The sequence below is a fragment of the Leptonychotes weddellii genome, chromosome 8 (assembly GCF_054177405.1).
Source record: "Leptonychotes weddellii isolate Sample4059 chromosome 8, ASM5417740v2, whole genome shotgun sequence".
NCBI lineage: Eukaryota > Metazoa > Chordata > Mammalia > Carnivora > Phocidae > Leptonychotes > Leptonychotes weddellii.
In genome coordinates, this window is record NC_138376.1 from 25,982,530 (window position 1) to 26,005,774 (window position 23,245).

Below are 23,245 nucleotides of genomic sequence, written 5' to 3' on the forward strand. Positions count from 1 at the left end.
AGAAATACAGGGACTTTAGGAGCACATTGCAGGAGGCTTATCTGAGGAAGTGTTCTATTTGCTGAGATTTGAAGGATGAGGAGGTGTTAGGTTAAGAAAGGGGTGAGGTGTCGCCGATGGAAGGAACAGCCTGTGCGGGGGCCCAGAGCAGAGAGCCTGATGTGCTGGAAAGTTCCAGGTGAACACAGTGTAGCGTTTGGAAGGGATGAGAGATGAGATTTCGGACCCTCATCCTCTCTCAGCTGTATTGTTTCAGAAACCCCCTAGTGAGAGTCTCTCGGCCTCTCTCTGGTCTTACAGGCATTGGAACCAAAACACTTCTCTGGTTCTGCCTTCCCCCTTGCCTCAGAATTAAGACCCACTTAGGAAGTAAGAAGTCAAGGCCGGCCATATTGGGCCCCTTATCTGTCCATCAGAGAGGTGGACTCCCAGCCAAAAGAAGCTCTCCATTCCCAAACATGCTTGATGTTTTCAGCTGCCTTGCCTGGCCCACCTTGGCCTTCCCTCGGAGTGCCTTTGCCAACCTTCTGGCCCATTGGAAGAAGGGCCCTAACAACTACTCCAAAACGATCCCTGCTTCTCTTAAGTTGGAAATATTTCTTCCTCCAAAGTGTCCACCGCCCATGTGACCTCCATCACACAGCTCTCTGTGTGCTAGCTGTCTTCAAGGGCAGTCTCTGACTTACTCCTTTTGGCATCTCCCCCTTTAGGAGTGAGTCTAGGTCAGTTGCTGGTGCACATAGTTCCCAAATCCCGTAAACAATTTTTTTAATAGAAGGGCTCCGGCTAGAGGTGGGTAGAAGGTTACCATGGGGGTCATAGCAAAGGCTGCCTGGGAAAGTGTCAAGGCTCTGGTGCTTCCAAATTCCCGACAGCTCCTAACTTTTCAGGATTTGGGAACAAGGAATCGAATTTCCCGGGAATTGCCCAAATCACAAGTTATTCTGTATTTTTCATAACCTTTGTTTATAAGTTATTATTTGTATTATTTTTTGAATTTTTATTGAGTTTTTTATTTTAATTCCAGTATAGTTAACATACAGTGTTGTATTAGTTTCAGGTGTACAATATAATGATTCAACAATACTGTGCATCACTCAGTGCTCATCCTGACAAGTGCACTCTTTAATCCCCTTCACCTGTTTCAACCAACCCCCCCCACCCACCCACCTCCCCCTTGCTAAACACCAGTTTGTTCTCTGTAGTTAAGAGTCTGTTTCATGGTTTGTCTTTCTCTCTTTTTTCATTTGTTTGTTTGTTTTACAGTTTCTTAAATTCCACATATGAGTGAGATTATATGGTATTTGTCTTTCTCTGACTTATTTCATTTAGCCTTATATTCTCTAGCTCCATCCATGTTGCAAATGGCAAGATTTCATTCTTTTTTATGGCTGAATAATATTCCATTGTATATATACTACATCTTCCTTATCCATTCATCAGTCGATGGACACTTGGGCTGCTTCCATAATTTGGCTATTGTAAATAACGCTGCTATAAACATAGGGGTGCACGTATCCTTTTGAATTACTGTTTTTGTATTCTTTGGGCAAATACCCAGTAGTATGATTACTGGATTGTAGGGCAGAAACACTTGTTGTTTCTTGGATTTATGAGTTTTTAAATAAGAATGAGAGACCATAGTAAACTGAATTGTTTTTCTATGGTAAAAGTTTCAGAAGTTTTTCTGTAAAAAAATGAAAAAAGATATAATATTAAATGCATGGTTTATTATTATTAGGAACACTGTATTGTGACAAGACTATATTATATATTTTATTAACATGTAAAAATGATCTCTAACTGATACGGATACTTGATAATAGAAAATGTTAAAGGATGAGAACATTAACACAAAATGAATGTCCAGTAGAAATCATTGAATGGGGGCACCTGGGTGGCTCAGTTGGTTAAGCGGCTGCCTTCGGCTCAAGTCATGATCCTGGAGTCCTGGGATCGAGCCCCGCGTGGGGCTCCCTGCTCGGTGGGGAGCCCGCTTCTCCCTCTCCCTCTGCCTGCCTCTCTGCCTACTTGTTCTCTCTATCTCTCTGTCAAATAAATAAATAAAATCTTTAAAAGAAAAAAAAGAAATCATTGAATGATTTAAAGATAATACCACAAACATTTAATATTTAAAAGTTATTCTTAATTACAAAATTTTATTTTTAAATTTCCAGACACTAAAATTCATCCGTTTTGGTGTACAGTTCTGTAAATTTTGGCAATTTATAGTCATAAACCACCACCATGATCCAGATAAAGAACTGTGCCCTGACCCCCTCAAAACAGTGACATTCCCTTGACCCACTCCTTCATAGTCAAACCCCCCCATATCATTAACCCCTGCTCTACTGTCCCTTCCTATAGTTCTGCCTTCTGCAGGATGTCATATGAATGGAGTCATAAAGTACATAGCATTTTTTAATCTCTCACTTAGCATAATGTATTGAAATTCATCTGTTGTTATTGCCTGCATTTGTTCCTTTTTATTGTTGAATAGTAGTAGTCTGTGGTAAGGATGGACCACAGTTTGTTTATCCATTCTTCAGTTGAGGGGCCTTTAAGTTTTCAGTTCCTGACAGTTTTGAAAAAGCATTCACATGCTGGTTTGAACAAAGATTTTCATATCACTTAGGTAAATACCTAGGAGTGGATTGCTAGACCTACGGTAAGAATATGTTTAACTGCCAATCTCTTTTCCAAAGTGACTGTGCCATTTTGAATCCTTGCCAGCAATGTATGAGAGTTCCAGTTTCTCTATAACCCTATCAGCACGTGGTATTGTCACTTTTTGTTTCATTTTGGCCGTTCTAATAGGTATGTAGTGGTTTTAATTTGCTTTTCCCCTAATGATTAAGGATGTTGAATATCTTTTTGTGTGCTTATTTGTCATTTGTTTATCTTCTTTAGTGAAGTATCTATTCAATCTTTTGCCCATTTCTTTTTTTTTTTTTTTAAGATTTTATTTATTTATTTGACAGAGAGAGAAAACAAGCAGGGGAGCAGCAGAGGGAGAGGGAGAGGGAGAAGCAGGCTCCCCGCTGAGCAGGGAGCCCAATGTGGGGCTCGATCCCGGGACCCTGAGATCATAACCTGAGCCGAAGGCAGACGCTTAACCAACTGAGCTAGCCAGGCATCCCAAATCAGATTGGTTTTTGTTTGTTTATTTGTGTGTTATGCAAGTGTCCAAAAGCATCTTCGAGTCGGACATTGAGGCACATATTACTTCATATAGGCTCATTTCCTATTTTAGTGATGAAAATACTTTGCTTGCCCCAATTTTGATTTAGTTACTGCTTTTACTAATCAATAATGCTTTATTAATTCAGATTTTAGATCCATTTCTGATTTTGTGTCCTAGAATTCCACAATATTCACATCTTTTGTCTGTATTTCTTCCATATCAAATAGTCAAACGCTGGAAAATGCCAGTGAACATTATTGAGTATATTTGAATAACCTAACAGATGGATCTCCTAACAAAATTTAGAGCACTACACAAAATTGTGTGTCAGAATTGCCAATTTAGGGGCTTATTTTCCTTCCAAACTTATTCGTTAGAATAGTACTTGTAGGATTTGTACATACTGTGTATATAAATATATTAATACATAGTTACAAGAATGGCTCACCATTAATGGCAAACAGAGCCATAAATACACACTTAGAGCGTGGCAGTGGCTACAAGCAAGACTCGATTAGATTGTGACCACTTCTCTCCTTCGCATTCCTGCCCTGGTTCCGAGATGCCAGCCTTAACCTTCAACTCTGCATGTTAGTTCTTGCTTTTGTGTGACTTGAAGTCAGTGGATTCCTTCGAACCAGTAACATCTCTGGATTGATTGTTAAGCTTTAATTCTCACCAGAGTATTATCATACTTTTTCCTATTTTTCCCAATGTTTCAATTGATATTTCTCAAGTTTGGGGATTAAATAAAACAGGTAAATTTCCCAAGAAATGTTGAGAAGGAAGTCTTATATGGAAGTATAGTCAAGAGATATCACAAGGCAGGGGGTGCCTGGGTGGCTCAGTTGGTTAAACATCTGACTTGATCTTGGCTCAGGTCTTGATCCTCAGGGTCGTGAGTTCAAGCCCCGCATTGGGCTCCACGCTGGGTGTAGAACCTACTTAAAAAAGAGAGAGCGAGAGATCAAAAGGCAGGACTTGACAAAAGCCAACTATTGTGCCAACTACTGTAGGGTTCCCTAGCAGATAAGATCCACAGGGCAGCCACCGAGTCTTGTCTATTACAATGTTTCTGGGGCCTGGCTTTGTGCCTTACCCAAGGTGGGTGCATGACCTTAGAGAGTACTCCATGAAAGTTGTTGGCTCAATAAATGGGTTTCCAACTAATGGCTGGCTGTTTGGAAGCAGTGTGTAAACAGCTGTGGCTGACGAAGGTGGTTCAGGTTGTAGAGTTTTATGGAAGATGAACCTAGAAAACTCTGTGAGATCTCTGCTGTGCCAAGAAGTGTCATTCAAGAATGACAAGCAGAGAAGCTTGGATTTTTATATTCCAGACACTGGATAGATAACAGAACATGATACAACTGAGTCTTTGTTAAGAGTCATGGGTGAGCGGAAGGCAGAAGTGCCTTTTTCCTCTCTGCTTTTCATTTAATAGGTCCAAGCTACAGGCAAGTAGAAAGAATAGTGTGGTGAACATCTATTGCCTTCACTAAGATTCACCAGTTGCTAACAGTCTGTTCATTTGCTTGACACTGTGTCATTGATTGTCCACATTTCATATTTGTTCGGTCATTTCCTTGCGAGTAGATTCTGGTTATCGTTTTTTTGGTGAGAACCCAGATAGGTATTGAGTGCTTCCTGATGCTCCACGTCAGGCAACATGATGGTCCCAGTTGGCCCCAGTAAAGGTGATGCTAACTTTAATCACCTGGTTAAACTGGTGTCTGGGAAGGCTACTTTTGTTTTAAGGCAGAGAACTTTGGAAGGAACTTTCCACTGACTTGTTTCTCTGTCAATTGCACCTGCTCTTGAGAAGCATCTTGGTGTTGTCAAAAAGGCCCTGGAAGCCAGGAAACTGGGATGGGGGACCAAGCTCTACAACCATCTCTCCCCAAAGCTGTAGACAAGTTACATCATCTCTCTGGGCTGAATAGTTGTACATAAAAGGAAATAGATACTCAGAGAGGTGAAGCAATTTGCCCAAGGCCACTCAGCTAGTGAGTGGCAGAGCTAGGATTCACAGGCTGTTCTTTTGGAGCCAAAGCCCTGCCCTTGTCCTTAACGTCAGTCTGCCTCCTCGGAGGCGCCCCGTCATTGTCATGGTGGCAGCGAGCTCTAAGTACTACTGCTCAGAATCCAGCAGAACACCAGCCCTTGCAGGGTCCGAGGTGAGAGGTCAGAGAGAGGTGGTTCTCGTGTGCAGGTTCCTCCCTGGCACGTGGCAGGCTGTTCTGTAGGAAGGCCCAGGCACCTCAGGTAAGCTGGTAGGCGGGCTCTTGGACTCTCCTCAGCCACCTTTGGAATAAATGCTTTTGTGTGGATGTTACAAAGGTGAGCTGCTGGCCCCGTTCCAGCCCCCGCCTCCCCAAACAGGTAAGTGCAGGTTTCCCGGACCTGGCCTTGGCTTTTGTTAGGATCAGTGCCCAGGATCCCCAAACTGGCCCGTGAATTCCAAGGACAGTCTAGATGGATGGAGGGGGTACTGCCTCAGCCTGCCTGGGTTCCTGGGGGGAGGGAGGGAGACAGGAAGTATTAATGGGGGAAAGGTGTGCAGAACCTTGCCAAGCAGGTCACTGTGGGTGGGGAGACACTGCCTGTGTGCTCTGGACGCCCTAGGATTTGGGTGGAGGTTCTCAAGGAGGCAAGCAGAAAGGAAGGCTGTGGCAGTGACTCTGGAGTACTCTAGGGCTGCTCTGGCGGCCCACCAGCCCACCAGACCGACAACTTCCCAGTTAGCAGCTCTCGTCAAAGCAAGTAGCACCTGAGCACTTGGTGAGTAATGTCTGTTCCTCATGCCCTTCCTGGGAGCAGTTGTTGTGAGGAAAACAGTGGCTCTGGCTCAGTCAGGATTTGGTTTGTCAGGGCCAGTTGTCCTGTTGCTGTGGAGCTGAGAGTCCGGGAGAGTCAGCCTTCCCAAGTTCCTGCTGCTTCTCCCTGAATTGTTCGTCTTCACAGGCCTCCGGGGAAGTGGCCAAATTCAGGGCAGGGCCAGAGTGGCCTGACCAGGAGCAAGCTGTGCCTTGTGGGCCCAGAGGGGAATTCTGGGGAGTTCTTCTATCCCGGTTGATGGCCTCCCTGGGCACTGCATCTTGGAGAGACCCCCAGGTAGGCAGGGACAGAGGGTCCTCCTGGAGAGAACCCCAGAGGAACAGACAAGACTCCCCATCATCACTGGTGGTAACACTCGGGGAACAGTGGCAGTGCTTTACTTGATTCTTTCAAGGGAGCCCCTTCTTCCTCCTGCCGGATAGGGCAGAAATCTGTATCTGGAGCCTGACATGACCCAACATGTGAGGCCTTCCGCTCTCTGAATGAATTCCCCAAGTGTCATCCCTAAGTCGCTCCATGCCTGGTATTTCCCCATCTTGTCCTGCACATCCTCGTCCTGGCTCTGAGTCCTGAGAAGTGAGATGGCAGATTTTTGACCAGCTTTCCCACTGAGAACTCTGAAGGCTGTCTGTCATACAGGCGTAAAATCCAGAAGCTGCTGTCAAAACGATATGCAAATTGGAAGGTGAGGGCGTGGGCCAGTTTTCTGACTCTCTAAGGTGCTTTGATGTTGAAAAGTATGTTCTGGTGTTCCTGAGATTTGAATACTCTTTTTGATTTGTCCTTTCATTCCTTCACCTCTGGTTCTCCCTTTCCTCTTTGGGGGACTTCATGCTTTTCAAATATTTGTTAACTAGGCCCTTATCTGGGACCTTAGACAGCAACCACATAGGTGTGTACTTGAAAAGGAAAGCGGCGGGGCGGGGGAAGGGGGGAGGGCACCTAGGTGGCTCAGTCCGTTAAGCATCTGACTCTTGGTTTTGGTTCAGATCTTGATCTCCGGATCATGAGATCAAGCCCCATGTTGGGCTCCACGCTTGGGGGGAAGGGAGGGTCTACTTGGGATTCCCTTCCTCTGCCCCTCCTCTCCCTCTCCCTCCTTCTCTCCCTCTCTCTCTCTCAAATAATGTTAAAAAGAAAGAAAAGGAAAGGGAGAACAGAAAGCAAATTCTGAAAATGTCTTTTGAGATCCAGCACCAGGCAGGCTTTGCTTTCTCCGGTGTCCACATTCACCCTTAGTTCCCAAGCTGGTTTCACTCAAGTGAGATCCAGAGCTTTCGTTAGGGAGAAAGCAAGAAGTTTTTGAAGGAGACTCCTGGCTCTTCTCCTCAGCTTCCTTGCAAAAGACATTGATGCCTGTTTTAAAAACAATTACAACTATACACTCATAAAAACTATTAATCTTCCCACCATCACACACCTCCTTCCTCTCTCCCATTCCAGACTGTTCTCTCTTTGCAGTTGCCCAGTGTTACTGGGCAAACGTGTGTCGGCTCTGTATCATTGTCTTAAACGAAATGGGTGTGAGGCAGATGTGCAACGTGACTCCTCGCCATCCCCTCCCAGCGGCGTATCAGGGCCATCCTGCCATGGCCCTACGTGTGGGCCACCTGCTGCTCTGGGGGTTCTGCAGAGAGCTCCGTGGCAGGAATGTGCCAGAAGGTCACAGCATGAGATTGACTTCTTCAGCTTCTTCTGCTTCATCTTGCTTCTCTAAAATAATGATGTCTCCTGTTTGTATCATGCTTTTAAAACTTTTTTTTTCTTTTTGCTTACTAAACACAGCACATGTTCATTATAGAAAATTTAGAAAAATCACATAAGCCATAAGAGAAGAAACAAATATTACCCCTGAGAGATCACCACCATTGATAGTTTGGTGTATAGATTGTATAATACAAATGGTTTTCACTTTGAATATCTCACCAGAGCCTTGCTTCTTCCATTGGGGAAGGCGTGTGGATACTAATCCCATCTTACAGATGGGAAAACTGAGGCACAGACAGGTTAGAAGGTCGCCCAGAGGTACACAGCATATTAAAGACCGAGCTGGGAATATTCTTGCCATATAGCCCAGCATTAACGCTCTCCCCACTGTATCCACTCTCTTCTCACCTCCAGACAGAGAAGAGTCATGCTGGGGGTCTGGATTTCAGCAGGGCCCAGGCAGTCACTGTAATTTGTCGAATTGCCTTATCCAAAGGTTAATAAACAGCACCTAGGGGCGCCTGGGTGGCTCAGTTGGTTAAGCGACTGCCTTCGGCTCAGGTCATGATCCTGGAGTCCCAGGATCGAGTCCTGCATCGGGCTTCCTGCTCGGCAGGGAGTCTGCTTCTCCCTCTGACCCTCCCCACTCTCATGTGCTCTCTCAAATAAATAAATAAAATATCTTTAAAAAAAAAAATAAATTAAAAAAAAATAAATAAACAGCACCTAGAGGAAAGCATCTCATGACACTTTGGCCCCTTACTGACTTAGGAGGAAAGATAGGTTTAAAGTATTGCCACTCCAACGCTCTAGCTTCATCTTGACCATTGGGGGTTTTAGGAGCCACACAGTAGGAAGGCATGATAAACGAAGGAGGAGGAGGGTCGAGAATGGGTCCCGTGACAATTGCTGTGGTAACTGAGAGGTCTCACCTGGACAGGACGGCTTGAGGGGGAGGAGGTGCAGGTAGGGACTTGGTGACCAGAGATCAGGCAGGACTGGACCAGGAGTGGAGGTTCATTGGAAGATGGGTCTACTTGCCAGGATACAGGAGCCTTTTTAGCACTAGAGGGGCTCAGGAGTGGAGGCAAGAAGCAGTCCAGTGGAGAGGTTGAGAGCTCCCACCCTGAAGGCAGACTGGCTCATGGCTCTGTATCCTGATCCTGGCTCAGTTGGGCGTGGAAATTACTTCACTCTTTCCTGCTCAGTTTTGTCATCGGTAAATGAGAATGATAATAGTACCTGCTTCATAGTTCTCACTTGTGAAGCCCCAGTGAGTCACTACATGTAAGGAGCTTACAGTAATGCCCGGCACATAGAAACACTTTGTACAGTGTGATTCACGCAGAAGTTGGGTAGGCCCCATGTGAGAGTTAGAGGAGGTTCTCTGTGCTACGGTTTGGCTATGACTTCCTTCCCCAGCCTTTTCTGGTCCCTGCCACCCTGTCTGCTTGTGTCTCTCTCCATCTACCCCGTCCTGGGCCCGAGACCCTGCATTTCCCCAACCTAGAACACCCTACCCCTCAGTCTGTATTTAAAAAGCAATCTCCCCACTCCTTGATTTTATTTTCTTCTTTGAATTCTTAAATTTTTCTCTGATGAGCATATTTTACTTCTGAGATCATTTCTGGACAACCCAGCTCTCCTTAGCCTTGAACCTTCCCTGAGGCCTCCAGCAGAAGCCATTTCCTCTTAGCCATTCCCCCCACCCCCTTCCCCGTCTGTGTGCAGCTTTCCCTGAGGTTTTTATAGGTATGGTCTTCTCTTTCTCCTTGACTGGAGTGTAAACACTTCAAAGGCACTTGAGGATTTGTCACCACCTCCCCATCCCTACCCTGAGAGGAGCTAAAGGCTGTGAGTGACCTAGGCCTTTTTCCATTGACTACTACCCGTGGGGTCTGCTCAGTGAGAGGATTTTAGAATCAAAGGGGAGGTGGGACATAGATGCACCCAACACTCCCTCCCGGCGGGTGGGGAGGTGAATTAAGCCAAGAAAGATGAACCATCTCCTTGCAAGGTCACCTGACAGATTAGCAAACGAGCTGGCCTGGACCATACCTGGGTACCCTCAACCAGCTGTTTCTGGACTCCTGTCTTCCCTACAGAGCATTTCTACCAGTTTATTGTAAGCCTGATGAGCTCCTCTCTTGAATGGTCTGGAGAGCAGGCTCGGATACCCCTGGAAAACAGAATCTGAGGACAGATCTCTGTGGGGCTATTTCAAGCTGGGCCATGAATGGAAATCTTTTTTTCAGTTATAAAAAGTTATTCATTCATTCAGTACATATTTATTGAGCAATGACTATCTGCCAGTCGTGGCTGTAAGCCTTGAAGATCAGTGTGAATCTAACAGGTGAAAATGTCTGCCTTGTGGGGTTTATATTCTTTTGGGGAGAGACAATCAGTAAACAAATGAGTTTTTAAAAATAACTTTTTTTTTTTTAAGATTTTATTTATTTATTTGACAGAAAGAGACACAGGGAGAGAGGGAACACAAGCAGAGGGAGTGGGAGAGGGAGAAGCAGGCCTCCCACAGAGCAGGGAGCCCGACGAAGGGCTCGATCCCAGGACCCCAGGATCATGACCTGAGCCGAAGGCAGACGCCTAATGACTGAGCCACCCAGGTGCCCCTAAAAATAACTTTTGTGTGTATATATATACACACACACACACACACACATACACACACACATACATGGATGCACACACACCATTCCAGATGGTTGTGAGAGCTATGGAAGAAATGGAAGCAGAAGGGAAATGGAATTACCTGGGGGTGGGCTGGGATGGTTTTAAATTAGGTGGTCAGGCGTCCCTTCGAGCAGAGGGCAGGCAGAGACCGAAGAAAGAGGCAGGCCACTCCAGGTTAGTAAGTGGCAGTTTGAATAAGGAAAGGGAGCTTACATGCAAGGCTTATCTTGGGTGGCAGCAAGACAAATGGAGCTGCACATCCACCCACCAAATCTTAAAAGCTTACAAAGAGGTCTTAACTGGAGTCAGTCATGTATACCTCTTGGTGTTTTCAATACCACATCACTATCTCAAGGCCGTGTCCTTGGAACAGCCTCCGGAGAGTGGGAAAGACAAGCAGAACCACATTCCAAAGACTGGGAAGGGGGTGGGGAGCTTTCAGTCACCTGGGTCTGGCTCATGGGTCCATTGCTGGTCACATCTTTTCATTGCCAGTGATCCTCCCCGACATCAGGTTGACTGTCACATGGGAGCAGAGCCCTGAGGAAGTACATTTTCAGCTGGAGGGAACAGCTGCAAAGACCACCGGCAGGCAGGCCATGTGCCTCTGCATATTATGCCAGGAAGGGAGCCATAGGGCAGGGCCCCCGTTCCGGAAGGCTTCACAGGCCACTGTAGAGATGGGCAGGAAGCTCCTGGAGGGATTGGTCACAGGAAGGACAGAATCTGACTTAAAAGGATCAGTCTGCTGTGTGGAGAGTAGGGGGCAAAGCCAGAAGCAGAGAAGCTAGTTGGGAGGCTGTTGGAATAATCCAGGCAAGAGAGGATGTTGGCTTGGACCAGGATCATAGCAGTGGAGGTGGTGAGAAGTGATTCGGTTCTGGGTGTTTGTTAAAGGCAGAGCCCACAGGATTCACTGACTCCACCGTTTTGGCCTGACCAACTAGAAGGCTGGAGATGCCCTTTACTGAGATGGAAAAGACCTTGGGGGAAGGTCAAGGGCTCCATTCGGATACCATTGGGCATCCATGTGGAGATGTCAGAGAAGCTGGAACTGGAGAAATAAATGTGGGAGTCATAAGCATATTTATGGAAGATATTGAAAGCTACGAGCCAGTTTAAGATCATGCAGGGGGCGAGTGTAGCTGGAAAATGAAAGAGACCTTCAGATTGGGAGTTGACTGGGACCAGCAAAAGAGATTGCGTAGGAGCAGCCAGGAAGCCTGGGAGCCAAGTAAGAAAAGATGTAAAGGAGGGAGGATCCAGCAATGGTATCACATACTTTGATGGGTTAAGTGTAAGATGAAGATAATACATGTTTGGTACATCAAGTTCAAAAAGTACAGCAACATAAAAACGGTAAATCACTTACCACCCTATGCATACGAGGGAACTTCCTTCCATTCTTTCTCTTGTCATTTTTATGGGAATCATGCTGTCTATGTAATTTTGTATTTTATTACTTTTCACTTAAAAATAAGTTATTAAATACTGTATGGAAACATGAGTTCCATGGCTGTATAGTACTCCATTTTTCAGGGGGTGCCTAATTTATGTAACCATTCCTATATTGGGCATAGAGTCATTTCTGTTTGTTTTCATTATAAATATTTCTCATTATTATAAAAAACGATTTCATTATTATAAATAACACTGCCCTGAACAGCGCAGTGCATTTTCCTATGAGGGGAATTACAAGGTCAAAGGACATGAACACTGTTAAAGGTGAAGCTTGAACTTGGGAGCCACAGTTTCTCCTGGACAGGACTGGCCAATCCTGGCTTAGCTATAGGGTTCTTTCCTGTCTCCCCTCCCTTTGGAGAGGTTCAGAAGTCACTCAGCCCTGCTGACCCCCGTTTCTGCCTCCCCCTTCCAACTGTGAGTCCCATTTCTCCTGGGCTGGGCAGAGTTTTGTTCCCTCTCGCTAGACCTGGCCACCCCCTCAGTGCGCTCTCCCTCCCTTGCCACCAGCCTCTGTTCCCTCACCCAGTTTGTTCATGTGGCCAGCAGGAGTTAGAGCTTCCCTGGGAGGGTCATCATGGTTTTAAAGTGAAATAACCCATTCTAGTGCTCAACACACATTAGTCTGTCTGCCGCCCTCCCACCGGGTTGATTAAATGGGATTGTGTACCCGAAGGCGCTTCGTGAACTTTAAAGGGCTGGCTGGTGTCCTGGTCTTTGTTGTTTAAGAAGAAAAGGGTATGTGTAGTGGCATCTGGTCTGTGCCCTGTCACCATGTAGCTCCCAGAGCGGGGCCACTGGCCCAGTTTGGTGTGCTGGCCATGAGAGCTGTGTGTCGGGAGTTTGGGGGGCTTGCATGGAGTTGTCGGGCCCAGGAACATGGCCACTTGCGGCAGTCAGCCTCCCGCCAAGCAGTGCCAAGTGCCACGTCTGCTCCCCAGATCCGTGTGTATGTCACAGCTGGGAATCAGTAAGACCAGGACAGTGCTAGGAGGCTGGAGCCAAGGAAGTCCGAGCAGGAAGGGGCCTTGCAGGTCATCTAACCCTGCACTGATGTTTTACTGAGAAGGCACAGATGGGGCAGCTGGAGAAGCACACAGCACCGTGCAAGGGCCTCACCCCTCCGCTCTGTCGCGCAGATCTTCCCAGGAATGACTAGGCGGCTGCGTCCCATGCCCAGCCTTCCAGGGCTCTGGGAGGCGGCCTTCTCCTTCCCATCGGTGCCCAGCTAGGTTTGCTGTAACCCTGGCTTCTCAGAGCCCGGCTGAAATCATCTGCAACCCGTCCTCCACAGCAGCCCGAGAAGTTCATATGCAGCTCTGATGCTGCCCATCCTCTTCACAACCCTCCTACTAAGCACTCTCCTGCTCTTTGGATAAACACCCACATCCTCAGCTTGCCCTCTGAAGCCCGAAGTGATCTCCAGCCCCAGCTAGACCAGCCTTCCTGTGCTCTCAAAGGGGCCATGCCATCTTCTTCTCTCCGTGGGGCCTTTTCACATCTCTCTTCCCCATGGCCCAGAACCCTGCAGGCCTGCCTCTCAGTCAGAGGCCTCCCCTGATCACCCACGCTAGGGTAGCACGCTCTGAGTGTGCCCCCACTGTGCTTGGCCTTTGTCCTTCGGAGCCCTGGTCGTGGTTCCTAGTTCCATATTTGTGTTGCTTGCTTGCCTCATGTAGCCCGGCACATGATAGTAGGTACTTAACAAATATTTGTTGAGTGAGTGAATGAAAGCAGCTGGCAGGGCCCAGAAGAAGAATGGAGGGCATTGACAGCATTAGGAGCCATAGCACCTGAGGCCCTCAGACGAGAAGTGTTCTGGAAAGGTCCCCCGGTGTGACCCTCTGCCCATTGGCACAACCACCCTTACCTTAGGAGCCTTCTCTGAGCAGCAGTGGGTCCTCCTTCCTCCCTCAGGCTTCCAGGAGGAGAGATCTGGGTCTCTTCTGGGCAGGCCTTTCTTTTACCACAGCAGTATCTCAGCATATGATTCTGTTTTCTTTGTCCACCACATTTCTTTAAATGTCTCCCCCCCTCCCCTCTCATCATTAAAGTAACCTATGCTCATGGTGAAGAACCTGGAGAACACAGAAAAATATAAGAAAATAAGAAGCATATGCCCCACATCGGGCTCCCTGCTCGGCGGGAAACCTGCTTCTCCCTCTCCCACTCCCCCTGCTTGTGTTCCCTCTCTCACTGTGTCTCTCTCTGTCAAATAAATAGATAAAATCTTTAAAAAAAAAAAAAAAAAAAAGAAAAGAAGCACATAACTGGACCCTTCAGAGAAAAATACCATTCAGTTTGGGCCATGTCTTTCCAGTTTTGTTTCTATTGCCTTATGTACATGTTTTGACATCACTGAGATTGTGTTGTCTGTAAAAACTGGAAGGTTGTTTTTTTTTAAGATTTTATTTATTTGAGAGAGAGAGTGAACAAGAGACAGAGCACGATCGGGGGTGGGGGAGGAAGAGGGAGAAGCAGACTTCCCTGCTGAGCAGGGAGCCCGACATGGGGCTCGGTCCCAGGACCCCAGGATCATGACCTGAGCCGAAGGCAGATGCTTAACTGACTGAGCCACCCAGGCGCCCCAAAACTGGAGATTTTTGGTATCTCCTTAGTCTTCAGTGGCTTCAGCCCAAGGCAGCCACGGCAGTGCTCAGCGCCTTAACCCTTATAGTGGGAGAGGTGATGGCTGGGGGTCCGGGCCCCCCAGCATACTCAGGTCCCGCGGATCCTGAGTGAAGAGCCCTCTTTTTCGCACTCACATCTCTTCCCTGCCACACTCTGAGTAGCTCCCTGAGGCAGCTTTTCCTTTTATTTTAGCTCAGCTCCACTCCGCAGGGCTTAGGGGCTGACTCTTGGTGGAACTGGAAAAGTTACAAAATGTGAGGGGCAAGGGTGGCCTCCTGCCTGTGTTTTCTCTGGTTCCAGATCTCTCTGAATAAAACCAGCCCCCACGCTACTTCTGGGGGGTTGGTTTCAGGTGGCCTGCCAGCAAGAAGGCCACACAGACCTCTCCTATGCACTGAGAGGGGTGGGGTGACCTGGATTGGCAAATGGGGAGCAAAGAGCCCCATGGAGTTGCTGGCCTGGAAAACCAGGGCACTGGGTCAGTACCCGGATTCATGATTGATGGGAAAGCTTGGGACAGAGCCAAGCAGGCCCACTCTCCCATGGCCTCTCTCACTGCTGATCCTGAAAGCGCTCGCCAGAAATATGGGGCAACCTCTGCCCTTGATTTGGAGACTGCTGACCCTCATCCCCCTGCAGTGGGTGAGGGGGGAAAGGGCAACAACTGGGTCATCTGCACTGGGGCAGGGGAGCACGAGAAGTGGAGGAAGGTTTGGGTCCAGCTGTCTGAAGGAGAAGCACGTGCCCAGAGTAGGGAGCTCCCTGTCGGTTCTCTTCTACACAGTTGATTGTAAGGCAGGGAATTGGGAAATTCTGGGTCAGTTTAGGTCCCTGGAATTCCAGTAGGCTAGCCCATTTTTAGACCTGGAATGTCACTTGCTCCCTGTGATCCCTGAAGATGAGCCAACAGTGATGATCACGGCAGCAGCCGCCGTCCCTATTTGTTGGGCATTTACCGGATACTCAGCACTACTCAGCCCTGGCTGTGTGGTTATTTAAACCTCCTGACTTCTGCTCACGCTAGGGAGTAGCGTCCCAGATGTCGGGCTGAGGAACTCTGAAGTTAGTCTCCTCCCCAAGTCACGGAGAGGGTGGGGCAGAGCCAAGGTCTGAATCCAGCCTGACACAGAAGCGCCTGGAATTAGCTTCTATGGAGTATTGCTTCTCAGGGGTGATAATACACGAAAACCGATACAGTGGCAATGCTAAGACTGAAAAAACACTGTGCCTAAGGTTAATGTCTGTGTATTTGTCCAGCAAGTGTGTGCTGAGCACTCACTGGATGCCAGGCACTGTGCCAGGTGCTGGGGACCTACCTCAGCAAGATAGAGGGCATTGTCTGGGAAACTGATAACAGCCTGGTGAGGCCAGACCAGCTGCTTGACAGTGCAGTTTGCTGCAGTGATCGCAGATCTGGAGGGCCCCGGCTCAGGTTTGCCTTAGGAAGGAACAGAATGGGGCCGGTCAGCGAGAGCTTCCACAGGGAGGAGGTGCAGGAGAGCCCACTCTTGAAGGAGAGAGGTGAAGGGGGCAGCATGCCAGGCTGAGGCCAGTACGAGCCTGTAGAGTCGGAGAGTGGTGCTGCCGCTCAGGGCGAGTGGGATGGGGCTGGAGAAGGAGCCAGGGACCAGAGCCTATGGCTGTCTTTAGCACACAGCAGTCATTTTCTGGCAGGGAGTATCCAGAAGGACTTTGACCCAGGGTATTCTTGACAGAAAAACAGTTGGGGATTGGCAGCTAGACAAAGAATTCAACAGTGATGGCTCCAGACCGAGGCTAAGAGCAGCTACTAGATCCAACAGGGCAGGCACATACCGTCTTCTGGACATAACAGTCGTACCCAGCACCACACGCAAGGCACGCAGTGCAGTGATTAACACCTGAACCAACCTGCCTGGACTCCAATCCTGCTGTTCCGGTTACTGTGTGACCTTGAGCCAGTTACTTTCCCTCTCTGTGCGCAAGTTCCTCATCAGTTAAATGGATGTAGTAACAGTACCTGACTCTTAGGGTTGTTGTGAGGATTACATGTCTGTGCACACAGAGCCTGGTATATGGTAAGCCCTGGGAGAATGGAAGCTGGTACCACTGTGATGGAGGTGGGGAGCTGGAGGCTTAGAGCTGTGACCCAGCTTAGGCTCTGGTGCAGGGAGAAGGCTGTCAGGCTGCACCCCAGCTCTGAGAGCTGAGTGGGGCTCCAGCACACTGCCTGAGCCCAGTCGGAGCATGCAGCCTGCCGGTGGGTGGCAGGGGTGCTCCACTCCTGAGGATGTCCAGACCTTGGGGGATGGATTAGGGCCCCAGGTGGCTTGGTTGCTCCGGCCCCAGACCAGGCCTCTGTACAGCTCTGGGTCACTTGGGCCAAGCTCCTACCTCTGCCCATGAACTAGACCTGCCCAATGGCAAATGGATGGAGCATGCGCCTCCCCCCACCTTCCCTCAGAAGGCCAGACATTCTTCTTGGGGCAAGAGAGTGGGTATTGGAGGGGTGGCTCAGTCAGTTAGGCGTCCGACTCTCGATTTTGGCTCAGGTCATGATCTCGGAGTCGTGGGATCTAGCCCTGCGTCTGGCTCCATGCTCAGCATGGAGTCTGCTTGAGATTCTCTCCCTCTTCCTCTGCCCCTCCCCCTGCTTACACACGTGCTCTCTCTCTCTCTCAAATAAATAAATAAATAAAAAAGGGGTACTGGAATGGGAGCACTGGGTTTGCTTGCCCTACAGGCTTGTGTGAGCATGTATGCAAACAACACACACGTGTGCATGCCAGAATCAGGGTAGTCAGGCATTTGTTTTATAAGAAATTCCTTTGCTAGAGACTCCATTTTTTGTCCAAGGGCAACAGAACAGCACCTCTTCGTTCTGGCTGCAGGACCCTTGTCCTCTCTGCTGACAGCACCAACCTCGTAAGTGGGGTGAAGCTGGGACACAATCGGGGTTTCTGGCTCTGGCACAGTAATGGGGGTCGCAGTAGCAAAAACCTGGGCTTCTCAGCCACACCAAAGTTAGACCTGGTGCCAGGGTGTGCTACTTTAAGTGCTGGGGCTGAAGAAAGGAAGGGAAATAAGGTCCATTGCAGGGATAGGGCCAGCCTGCGGGCCTGGGCCCAGTGGGGTGGAGGGAGGGCCCCCAGGATCAAAGTGGCTCCTGACCTGGCAAGCGCAGAAGAGCCACCGGGTGGAGGTGGGGCGGCCGTGGCTGCCGGGAGATGGGCAGACCTCAGCTGTAAATGGAACAGCCGGGGCTGTGTGAAAATGGATGGTTTCTGGCAAAATGCAGGGATGGGCTGCAGCACAGCGGTTACATCTAAACATGAAACAGCCCAAGGGATGTGTGTGGGTTTTAGAACAACCAGACTGCTCCTCCCCTCCCCCTTCTGCTGGTCCCAGCCAGAAGAGACAACTCCAGTCAGGGGACGAACATCTGCCTGGAATCCAGGGACCCTGGCCCCAAATCCAAAACTCTAGCCAGAGCCCAGAACCGCATCTGTTTCAAGAGGCATCCACTTGCACCCCCGGAAGCTGGTAACAGTTCCTCTGGTCATGTGAAAGAATCTTCTACCAGTAGGTATATGGAAGCAGCAGCTGAGGCTCAAGGCGTCAGAGGTGCGTAAGGTGGCCCAGTGCACGCGGCTCCTCGGAAGCCTGGCCAGGCTCAGACCCCGTTGTGTCTGAAACCCTGTGGTCTTCTGCTTTATCCTTCGCGTTGTTCTTCAAGAGACACTCTGTCAGGCTCCGCAGGCCTGAGCTTTTTGTCACTTCCCTCACCTCCGCAGGGCAGCTCACAGGGCTCACCTGTGGGAGCTCGGGAGGAGTGAGCAGAGCCTGTTTTTCATGCACCAGACGTGACGTGTAGCGGGGGCTCAGTCACCTCCCACCCCTCCTTCCAGGACTCAGGACTGACTGTGAACTCTGTCCAGTCTCCCCAGAGTCACCCAGAGGATCGGAGGGTATGAGGGAATGAGCGAGAAAATATTTTGTCAAGTTATCTATACAAGACAGGGTTGTAGTTTTCCCTCCTCTGTTTCCAGCTGCTAAGGGGGACCCCAAATCTTCATGTCCCTCTCTCCCCGGCTCTTGTCACCACAGTCTGGTGTGCATTTCCCTGTGTCCACTGACAGCCAAGCTCCGCAGATCCAGAAGCAGTTTGTTCTCAGCCTCACACTACTTACCCTGTGGTCATTGCCACCGCTGTGCTTGCAGCTCCGTCGAAGTCACGTTGTCTGAGCCTTCTGTCAGCACGCTGCCCAGACTCTGGCTGCTGCTCCTCAGAAGCCTCCTGTAGACCCCCCCCAGGCACAGGCCTGGTTGAGGCTTTCTCACCCCTCACCTGCCCCAGACGTTTCAGTCCTGGAGCATGATGAACGGGTGTCTCTGGTCCTTGTTATTCAGAGAATAACTGATGTTTTTGGAGAGTTTACTCTATGCCACAATGTCCACAAACTGCCCCCGGTGATCGCCAAGGTCCTTTTCCCAGCGTTGGTGTCAACCCCCTCCCACGATCCCATTCTCCTCTTCAGCTAAGTGTCCGATATCGTGTTGTTTCAGTTAGGATTGTGTTCAGCTGCCGGCAGCTGAAGTCTGGCAAACAGGGCCTCATAAAGCAGGCGTTTCGTTGTCTCCCGCAGCAAGGAGTCTGGAGACAGGCGCTCCACGGCTGGTTCAGCAGCGGCCCGAGACCCCTTCTCTCCTCCCGCCCTGCCCTCTCAACCTGTCTTCTGCTGCTCCGCGTCCGGGCCCTTATTCCTAGTCCAGGCAGGAAGGGGGGAAGGTAAACGTTTGTCTCTTTTGATCAGGGAGAAAACCTATTTTCAGAAGGCCCTCCCAGTAGATTTCTGTTTACGTATTGGTCAGCATTGTGTCACGTGAACACAGTAGCCGCAGGGGAGCTTGGGAAATGGAGCGTTTAGCTAAGCACGTGCCTGATCCAAAGAAACCGGGCGTCAGTAAGGAAGAAGGGGGAATGGCATTAGGTAAACAAGGAGAAGGCTGCCACTTGTAATCGGAGCCACGTGGCGGGAGCCCCTCCCTGGCCTTGCTCCGCGTCTAGTTTGATGATCAGTCATTGATCCTTGAGGAACTGATTTATGCTAACTAGACTCGGGTTCCCACAGGAGGGGACAGCTCATGCAGTACACATGAGTGAAGCAGCCTAGGGAGTGACCGCAGGAAGTAGCCGAGACCATGGGTGCCAGTGGCGAGCACCTGTCCACATAAAGAGGAGGCCACTGCTCAGCTCCCAGGGTGGTGTCGGGGCCATGCAGGCATCCAGTGGCCAGGTCTGCCCAATTTTCAAGAGAAACCAGAAAGCCAGAATTTTTTAGCTTTTTAAAAAAAAAACTCTGTTTTGAAAAAACTGGAAGGTTACAGAAATGTCACAGAGATTTCCACAAAGAAGTGGAATTTCTGGGTCATAGGATATACGCACCTATAATTTAGAGAAATGTAGGCAAAGTACCCTCTTCAGAGGTCATGTCAGCTTACCTCTCCACCAGGGATGTGTGAGATTGTGTTTTCCCACATGTTTAGCAACGTGTTAGCATTTGTTTTAATCTGATCGTAGAAAGTGTATTTGAGAATTGTTTTAATTTGTATTTTTTTTGTTAATATTTTATTTATTTGACAGAGAGAGCGAGAGAGGGAGCACAAGCAGAGGGAGTGGGAGAGAGAGAAGCAGGCTTCCTGCTGAGCAGGTTGCCTAATGCAGGGCTCGATCCCAGGACCCTGGGATCAGGATCTGAGCCGAAGGCAGACACTTAACGACTGAGCCACCCAGGTGCCCTGCTTCTACTTACTTATAGGAAATGTTTTAGAGAAATTAGTCCTTTGATGAGAGTTGCAAATATTTTTTCCCAGTTTATTATCTGTTTTTTTTATGATTTTTTTCTACCATGTAGAAAGTTTATATATATGTGTATATATATGTACACACACATATATATATAATTTTTTTAAGTAGTCTCTATGCCCAACATGGGGCTTGAACCTATGACCCTGAGATCGAGTTGCGTGCTCCATGGACTGAGCCAGCCAGGTGCGCAATAATGCATATATTTTTGTTTTAACTTAAAAAAACATTTTTTTTATTTAGTTGGACCTCATCTTGATATAAAGTTTGAGGTAGGGATCCATCTTAATTTTTCCAGATGGCTACTCCGTTGTCCCATTACTGTTTATTGGAGAATCCATTTGTTCTCTTTGATGTGAAGTACTGTCTTTGTAACATGTTGAAGTTCCATGTGTGTTTGCATCTATTTATGGACTCTGTATTCTTTCACTGGTTGTCTATTCTTGTGCCAGTACGACACTGTTTTAATTACTGTGGCTTTGCTACAGTTCTTTTTATTGCTCTCCAGCTAATTCCCTGTCATGTTTACCAAAGTGCATCCACCCAGCCTCTTTGCTTTCTTCAAGTCCCATCTTTTACTCTCAGTGGACAACTTTCCCGCCTACTTTATTAACTAAAAGAGTGAGGCCATCCTGGATGAGCTTTAATCACCCCCTCCCCAATTGCCACGATACTTCTTTGCAATCCTCCTGTGCCCTTGAATTAGTCCCCTCTCATCAGTCATTCTGCCCCAGCCTCCCCCTGGAATCTTCAGACGGTCTTTCTCTGCAGACCTCTCCTCTACCCACGGCTTACTTGAGTCTCCTGTAGTCCAAAAACTTCTTCCTGGCTTTGCCACTTTCTCGAGGCAGTACATTTATTTCCTTGACGTATTTACCAAAAACCTAGTCTCCGTTTGCTGTCCTGCCTCCTGTCCTACCACTTATTCTTCAGAGCCCCAGTTTCCATCTTAACCACGTGACTGAAACTTGCCTCACAGGGTCACTGATGACCTGGTGGTCACTGAATCCAGGGGTCATGTGTCAGTTTATCACCCTTCAACCCCGCAGCATTTGAGACGGTTGAGCGCTCCCTCGTGAAACAGCCCTTCCCATGACTCTGAGTTGTCTGGTTGTCCCACATCTCTCCTGCGTCTGGCCACTGCTCTGGTGCCTATTCCCCTGACCTCCCTTGACACGTTGCTTTCTCCTTTGGTGAACTGAATCCCTTCCGTGACTGTCAAATCAATGAGGATGCTCCCCACAGCTCCAGATTCCCAACTCCCAGCTCTTAGACTCGAGGGCTGAATTTCCAAACTGCCTTTTGTTGACAAACTTGAAGAGGTTGTCGTCAGTCCAAACAAGGGAAAATGAAAGCCTGCTGGAGAGGAATGATGAGAGAGGGAGGATTTACTGTCCGCTGGAAGTGGCCTTGCTGTGGAACAGTGGTTCTCAAGCTCGGCTGCACATGACAATCACCAGGAGAATTAAAAATAAAGATTCCAGTGCCCAAGCAGCTCCCCACAACCATCAGATGAGAATCTCTGGGGACAGGCCCAGACATCCATATTTTGAAAAACTCCCCAGTGGTTGCAGTGTCCAGCCAAGTTTGCAAGTGTAGAACAGTGGGGGAGAGGGAAGAGTCTCCGTTGACCCCTGCCTTCTGGCTTTGATAAGCGGGTAGATGGACATGTGGGTCACCAAAGTAGGGATTACCAGAGGAGGGGCGGGTTTGGGGGCAGATGGTGGGTTCTGTTTGGATAGGTTGAGTTTGAGCTGCCTGTGGCACATCCAGAAGGCCCACAGCTGCTTGGATTTCCCTAAAGCAGGTCTTTTCTTTCTTTTTTTTTTTTAATTATTTTTTTTAAAGATTTTATTTATTTATTTGAGAGAGAATGAGATAGAGAGAGAGCATGAGATGGGGGAAGGTCAGAGGGAGAAGCAGACTCCCTGCTGAGCAGGGAACCCGATGCGGGACTCGATCCTGGGACTCCAGGATCATGACCGGAGCCGAAGGCAGTCGCTTAACCAACTGAGCCACCCAGGCGCCCTAAAGTAGGTCTTTTCTGCTTTCGATCCTCCCACAGCCTGCACTGCCTCAGGATAGAGTCAGTCATGCATGCGTGCCTGGACACAGCCCACCTTCCCGGCCGTCCCTCCAAATCCTCGCTCCCACAGTGCTCACTCCCTGGCCACCGGGACTCCTCACCACTCCCTGCTGTGCTGCCTCTGAGTCTTTTCTCATGCTCTGTCCCCAAGACAAGTTCCGTGCCATCTCTGGTCAAAATCCACCCCACTCTCAAGGTGTCTCCCTACTGTTCCCTGCCAGGACGACTGCCCCACAACACCTCATGGTCTTACCACCACTGATGGTGGCATCTGTGGGCAATATGTCACTTGCCAAGGGTTGGAACTGCCTCCTCCACACAGGAGTCACCACCCAGTAACCCTACCTCGGAAAGATTCCTGGACAGAGCACATCTCCCCTTACCTGATGGCTGTGCTGCTGAGCGTCCAGTTGCGGATCTGCTGCCAGCTGTGAGCCTAGCACCGCAGGGGCTCCGGTCTTTTTGTCCCCCCACACCCAAACACAGGAAGGATAGGACCTACTCCCTTCAGGAATTGCGGCGTAGGAGAGCCTGAGTGCTGGAGGGGACAGGGCGGGGGTTAGGAAGTATAATGCATATCAGGACCTCCAGGAGGACCAGAGTTGGAAGAAGACCCTGAAGTCATTCTGATGTGGCGCCAAGAGCAGGATGGGGCCGAGGAGGCAGGGAAAGGTGGTGCAGGGGTGTGTCACCCTGTCTGGTTTGTGGAGACTGCTCGGAACCCCACAGACCTGCCTCAGGAACCAAGCAGACAAAGGGCAGGAGGGGAAGTGACTCGGGTGCAAGGAGCAGAGCCCATGGGCTA

General features: G+C 48.9%; 1 protein-coding gene across 3 annotated transcripts in view; it reads left to right on the forward strand.

Moving 5' to 3' along the window:
- Positions 1-23,245, forward strand: part of PPARD (peroxisome proliferator activated receptor delta) — an 80,248-nt gene that overhangs the window by 42,442 nt on the left and 14,561 nt on the right. The window lies entirely within an intron of this gene.